The sequence below is a fragment of the Gekko japonicus genome, unplaced genomic scaffold (genome assembly GCF_001447785.1).
Source record: "Gekko japonicus isolate JY-2015 unplaced genomic scaffold, Gekko_japonicus_V1.1 scaffold4520, whole genome shotgun sequence".
Taxonomy (NCBI): Eukaryota; Metazoa; Chordata; class Lepidosauria; order Squamata; family Gekkonidae; genus Gekko; species Gekko japonicus.
In genome coordinates, this window is record NW_015167185.1 from 11,704 (window position 1) to 18,835 (window position 7,132).

The window sequence follows — 7,132 nt, forward strand, 5'->3', positions numbered from 1 at the left end:
GCGCTCCAGACAGGAGTCCCCCGCTCTGGACGAATTTACACTTGGCAACCCTACTCCCACTCCCTGCATGCCGTCCCACCCAAAATGTCCCCAGGAGGGTTAGTGGATTCTCAAGGGCAGAACTGGGTGCAACTTGGTGGTCCACAGTGGGGTTGGGGTATATTGATGGAAGTCCTGCCCCCTCCCTCCCTTCTTGCACAAGCAAAGAAGAAGAAGAGGAGGAGGAGGAGGAGGAGATTGGATGTATTCACTCAGAGTCTCAGAGTGGCTTACAATCTCCTTTCCCTTCCCCTCCCCACCACAGACAACCTGTGAGGTAGGTGGGGCTGAGAGAGCTCTCTCGAGGACTGCTCTTGAGAGAACAGCTCTGAGAGAACTTGTGACTGACCCAAGGTCACGCCAGGAGCTGCGTGTGGAGGAGCGGGGAATGAAACCCGGTTCTCCCAGATCTGAGTCCGCTTTCCTAACCACTACACCAAACTGGCTCTGCAGCTTTGCAGCATGGGTCAAACCCACAGTCCAGGGACTGCAAAGCGTGCGTTACATTAGTGTCCCGGTTCCCCGGTCCTGGGACGGACCCTTCCGCCGCTGGGGATGCTCCCACCCCCCGACTCACCCCTCGAGCCGGGGAAAGCTGCCACCGGGTCCCCCGCAGAGAATGCAGCACGACGGAGCGAAGCCCGAAGACCCGGACCAGAGGCTCTCCGTCGGCAGGGCGAGGCCTGTCCCACGAGCACAGCGATGGCCCTCCCAAGAGCGACACGGACGGAGGGAATAAAAGAAGGGCTCATGGAGAGGACCAGGGAGGAACAGCGTGGGAAGGAGAGTGCGTGAGAGGACTAGAGAGACGCTAGCGAAAGATCTCTCGCTCACGAGGCAGAGGGACTAAAGGGGTGCCGATAACCCTGTTCCCTGCTCATCTGAGGTCCTGTCAAGGCTCTCTTTGACATCCCAACCCCTCCTCCAGTGCCACCCAGCTAGACGCCACAGCCACGGGTGGCACCCCCCTGGACCTCAGGAGAGGCGTGTGACACCCAGTCACCCCGAAGGAACGCTAGTGAACGATCTCCAGCTCACTAGGCAGAGGGACTAAAGGGGTGTGCCAATAACCCCGTTCCCTGCTCATCTGAGGTCCTGTCAAGGCTCTCTTTGACATCCCAACCCCTCCTCCAGCGCCGCCCAGCTAGACACCACGGCAATGGGTGGCCCCCCCCCCAGACCTCAGGAGCGGCGCTTGACAGCAGAGGGAATAAAAGAAGGGCTCATGGAGAGGACCAGGGAGGAACAGCGTGGGAAGGAGAGTGCGTGAGAAGACTAGAGAGACGCTAGAGAAAGATCTCCCACTCACGAGGCAGAGGGACTAGAGGGGTGCCGATAACCCTGTTCCCTGCTCATCTGAGGTCCTGTCAAGGCTCTCTTTGACATCCCAACCCCTCCTCCAGCGCCGCCCAGCCAGACGCCACGGCCACGGGTGGTGCACACACACCCCGGACCTCAGGAGAGGCGTGTGACAATTAGGTACTACATCTTTATTTGGCTGATATCACATAATAATTAAACGAGATCTCAAAACTCTGCCAACAGCTTCAGAAAGACCGAATCGAACCCCCCCCCCAAGCGAAACAATAACACTTTGGTATATTATACATTATTTAAAACTGTACTTTCCAGTATAGTGAAATCAATAACATAGCCGGGAAGGGGGGGGGGGAGCGCGAATGAAAGCTGTTTAAAGGAGTTTGCCTTTTACCTTCATAATGTTCACTAAGTCCGTCTGATAGTAGCGATCCTGATGTGCATTCGCGGCTGCCAGGGTGAGGAGGTAGTCGTTCCTCGCGTGAGTGGCTTTAGAGTTGCACTCCGACCGCCGTGCTTTTAACTAGGCGGAGAAAGGACAATCGGAGACAGCCAGGAAAAGATGAGCGGTAATTAAAATGCAAGAGCGTAACTTTGTGAGGCAAAAGTCTCAAGAGGGTGCAGTCTGACGGTGCTCTTTTCTACCAATACGTGCAATTTCCCCCCCTGCTTTCAATGGAATGGCAGGCCAGTCTAGCTGGATAGATAATTCCTAAGACGATATATATATATTATTAACATGTAAAGACAGATGCTCTACCTTTCAAATTGGAGATGCCTGAGACTGAACCTGGGACCTTCTGCATGCCAAGCAGAGGCTCTGCCTTTCAAACTGGAGATGCCTGAGACTGAACCAGGGACCTTCTGCATGCCAAGCAGAGGCTCTGCCTTTCAAACTGGAGATGCCTGAGACTGAACCAGGGACCTTCTGCATGCCAAGCAGAGGCTCTGCCTTTCAAACTGGAGATGCCTGAGACTGAACCAGGGACCTTCTGCATGCCAAGCAGAGGCTCTGCCTTTCAAACTGGAGATGCCTGAGACTGAACCAGGGACCTTCTGCATGCCAAGTAGATGCTCTACCACTAAACCATAACCCCTCCCCCCCCATACATGAACGTATCCATAAACATATGCAGCTTGGGCTGGATCCCACAGATCTGTTCCCCTAACAATGGGTGAATTCTCCTGACTCAAGAAACCCTCCACAGTTATGTGTGGAAAATCACATATCGCTAGGGGAAGAGACCCATGGGTTATCGAGCCCTTTCTTCAGATACTCACCTTTACACTTGCTTTCTGTAAGCTTATCCTTGACTGAAAGAGACTAAGTTTGGACCTGCAACAGAAAGTAACAGAACAGGTCAGCAGGCTTCTAACACGATACGCTGAGAGAGAGCAGCTTATTTGAAGGAGATCGTCTTCCAAAATGCAGGTGTAAAGCGACCAGTGGAGTGGCTAACCATCAGACCCCACCAGCCTTACCTATTAAGTCCACAACAGTTACTAGCCCACAAAAATGTTCACTAGCTTGTACTTATGTGGCCCATCAATGGCCCGGAAAAGGGCAAACGGCTGACTCTTTCCTTTCACAAAAGGTCATCATTTGAGGGGAGCGATTCTACAGGAAACCAGGACGGAGGCCATTTCTGAGCTTGGACTCCACTGTCAATGACTGAGATGTACATTCTAAGCAGGGGTCCCCAATGCAGTGCCCATGGGCACCACAGTGCCCTCTCATGCCTTTCCTGGTTCCCACCAAGTGGTTGTAGAAAGTGGGCGGGGCCATGTGGGGGCTTTTGCCCAGCAAGACTTCTGATTGGCCACTGGAGATTTGATTGGCAGTGCAGATTTTTTTTAAAAAAACATTGCTCTGGTAGCAGCTGCCACCACAGCACACAGATCTTCACTTTGCGCCCGAAGGTAAACCGCGGCGGCTGTTTTGTGTCCAGCTCCACCTCCTTAAAGGTTTCTGCCTGAAATGTTGAAGAATTACTGTGAAGAGTCATCTATAACCTCCATCCCTGACATTTTGTGGCTGTCTCCGCCTCCTGCAGTAGACATTTTGTGACTGGCTCCACCCCTCATGGCAGCCATTTTGTGGTTGTGCTCACCACCCTGTGTCAGAATTCCAAAGGTGCCCAAAGGCTCAAAAAGGTTGGGACCCGTAGCTCAAGTGGTTAAGGCACTGAACTGCAGACCGGAAGGTCGGTAGTCCAGCAGTTCGAGACCCAAGTGTTGTATGATGTCGTGAGCTCCTGTCTCTGGCCCCAGCTCCTGCCAACCTAGCAGCTCAAACGCAAGAAATTGCAAGTAGATAAATAGGTACCACTTCGATGGGAAGGTAACAGCATTCTGTGCACCTCGGCGTTTAGTCATGCCGGCCACATGACCACAGAAACATCTTCGGACAGCGCTGGCTCTTCGGCTTGGAAACGGAGATGAGCACCACACCCCCTAGAGTGGCTTTTGACTGGTTTTCGAGCAAGGGAAACCTTTACCAAAAACAATTTGCTAGCCAAGATGGCTGTAATAGCATTGGGATGGAGGGATAAGTACAAATGGATAATGGAAAAATGGAATAATTATGTTTTTGAACGTGTACAATCAGATATATTTGCACAGATAATTACTGAAGAGACATGGGAGGAGAAATATCAAAAGATCACAAATAAATGGGTGGGATATAAGGAATGGGTGGAAAGGGGGGGAGCCAATCCAAATATTCTAATACGAATGAAAAATCTGTGCACATGGTTAAAGATATAAAGGTACTATAGGAGGGTGGGGAGGGAGAGGGGTAAAATGTCTGTATAATGATCAATGATATAAAGTAAGATTATGTATATAAGCTTTAATAATAAAAAATATTTAAAAAATAGATTTTCCATGCATGTACATCTAAAGCTAATTGTTGGAAATGAAAGAGGAGAGTGCTTCAGTTGCTGCTACTGAGCATGCTCTACTCTTGGCCAGATCTTTCACCGTCTCTTGCAGTTCGGCCTGGATCCTGGTCAGGTGGTCGACGCACTGCACAGAAACACACAGGTCGATTAGAAGAGACGCCGGTTTCCAAGGGCCGCTCAAGTCACTACCATATCCCTAATGCAAAAAACTCTGCTTCTGGCTTCCTTTAATACAAGGTATTCCTACGCTGGCCACGTTGGCTCAAGCAACCACCGTCTACCTGACGAGGACGCTGCACTCCCCTGCCACGTCTGGCAAATGGACTCAGCCACGGAAAGCCTTTAGAGCTTCCTTGGGATGATCCTCCCACTTCTGTAGGGAACCCATTTGGACACACACGGAGCCCCCTTCCACTGAATCAGACCCTCGGTCCATCAAAGCCCATATTGTCTACTCAGACTGGCAGCCGCTCTCCAGGGTCTCAGGCGGAGGTCTTTCCCATCGCCTCCTGCCTGGTCCTTTTCAACTGGAGATGCCAGGGATTGAACCTGAGACCTTCTGCATGTCAAGCAGCCTCTTCCTAAACACATGAAACTGCCTTATGCTGAATCAGACCCTCGGTCCATCAAGGCCCGTATTGTCTACTCAGACTGGCAGCCGCTCTCCAGGATCTCATGCAGAGGTCTTTCACATCCCCTACTTGACCATCTCTGGAACGGACAATACCGGGGGCGTGAGATGTTCCTGGCAGATGACAGCGCTGTAGGGATGTATACTGTTGTTATTGTATATTATTATCACTACTGTTGTTGCTTAGCATAAATTATCTTGGAACCCCATCTTGAATCTTATAGTTAAATATCCTTGGAGCACCATGGAAGGAATTTGTAGTGAATTGTATTTATTGTATTTTATACTGTTTTGTGTCGTTTTATTGTTTTAACCTCGGCATTTATGCCCCTTGTGAACTGTGGCTCAGTGGGAGAGCCTCTACTTGGCATGCAGAAGGTCCCAGGTTCAATCCCCGACATCTCCAGGTAAAAAGGACCAGGCAGGAGGTGATGGGACAGACCTTAGCCTGAGACCCTGGAGAGGCATAGACAGGGGCTGTGGCTCCGTGGCAGAGCCTCTACTTGGCGTGCAGAAGTTGGCAGATTCAATTCCCAGCATCTCCTGTTAAAAGGATCAGGTGGCAACTGATGTGAAAGTCTGCTGCCTGAGACCCTGGAGAGCTGCGGAGTGGGACTGTGGATAGAGCCTCTGCTTGGCATCCCAGGTTCAATCCCCGACATCTCCAGGTAAAAAGGACCAGGCAGTAGGTGATGGGAAAGACCTTAGCCTGAGACCCTGGAGAGGGGGCTGTGGCTCAGTGGCAGGGCCTCTGCTTGGCATGCAGATGGTCCCAGGTTCAGTCCCCAGCAGCATCTCCAGTTAAAAGAAGACCACGCAGCAGGTGATCTGAAGGACCTCAGCCTGAGACCCTGGAGAGCCAATGCCAGTCTGAATAGACAATACTGACCTTGACAGACCAAGGGTACGATTCCATATAAGGCAAGGGGAAGCGGCCATGGCTCAGGCAGAGTATTGGCTTTGCATGCAGAAGGTCCTAAGTTCAGCCCCCAGCCTCTTCAGTTTAAGGGATAAGTGTCTTGAACTAACAAAGACTTCCACCTGAGACCCTGGAGAGCCACTGCCAGTCTGAATAGACGATACTGACCACAATGGACCATTGATCGGATTCAGCGTAACGCAGTTCCGTTTGTTCAAGAATGCCGGTTTGATGGGCTCGTCAGTTGGGACCCAAGCGAAGGAACCAATCTCTTTTTTCCTGGTCCCTGCGTGAAAGTTAGACCGCTTCCAAAGTCGCTGCAAAGAAACTGATCTAATGAACTCTGTTTCACCAACTACAGAATTTCAGCTTTCAAAAGCCACAGTCTGTCTGTTTCCCTTCCTTTGGGAGAATAGTCCGCTGTGTGTATTCGCGCACAAGGTTGTCTCTGTGCCGATTTTCTGGCCTGCTGCCTGGGATGCCTTTACAGGATGCGGCTGAATCATCCCGATTTCCGCTACACCCTTAAACCCTTGAATAATCCCTTCAAGGTTTTTTTAAAAAGGGTACCGAGCCTTAGAACGAAAACCTGCTTGAGCCTAAATCGGAACAGTTCAAAGCCACCGGCCGAAGCCCACTTTTAGATCGATGCCTGCTACGCTGCGGGATGCGTTTGACTTCGCTGGTAAAACCTGGCCTCCCATTTTGCTGGCGGTTCCCGCCCCCCTCCTCACCAGCTACGGGAGGCACACAAATATATAGTGGCAATGTAAACTCGCTCTGAGGAATAAAAGTCAACTTTGTGAACTGCAACAAGGAAGCATCTGTGTGCACTTCGCTGGTAAAACCTGGCCTCCCATTTTGCTGGCGGTTCCCGCCCCCCTCCTCACCAGCTACGGGAGGCACACAAATATATAGTGGCAATGTAAACTCGCTCACGTGAGGAATAAAATTCAACTTTGTGAACTGCAACAAGGAAGCATCTGTGTGCACGAGCCTTCGAGCCAGGGGCTGGGAAGTGTCTTGAACTAACAAAATAGTCTAACCATGCAATGTAATGAACTCCCATTTCCCTCCAAACTTTGATCAGAGGGTACACAAGTTGGAAAGAAGGAAGGAATCTTTCAAAGTACTGAGAAGGAGGAGGAGAAGGAAAAGAAGGAGGAGGAGGAGAAGAAGGAGGAGGAGGAGAAGGAAGAGGAGAAGGAGGAGGAGAAGAAGGAGGAGAAGGAGGAGAAGGAGGAGGAGAAGGAAGAGGAGAAGGAGGAGGAGAAGAAGGAGCAGGAGGAGGAGAAGGAAGAGAAGGAAGAGGAGAAGGAGGAG

At 51.0% G+C, this 7,132-nt stretch overlaps 1 long non-coding RNA gene across 1 annotated transcript in view; it reads right to left on the minus strand.

The window, feature by feature from the left end:
• Window positions 1–4,320: 4,320 nt before the first annotated feature.
• Window positions 4,321–7,132, minus strand: part of LOC107112073 — a 16,030-nt gene continuing 13,218 nt past the window's right edge. Inside the window, exon 3 of the long non-coding RNA XR_001482582.1 lies at window positions 4,321–4,383. This is a non-coding gene — a long non-coding RNA (uncharacterized LOC107112073). The remainder of the gene's footprint in view (window positions 4,384–7,132) is intronic.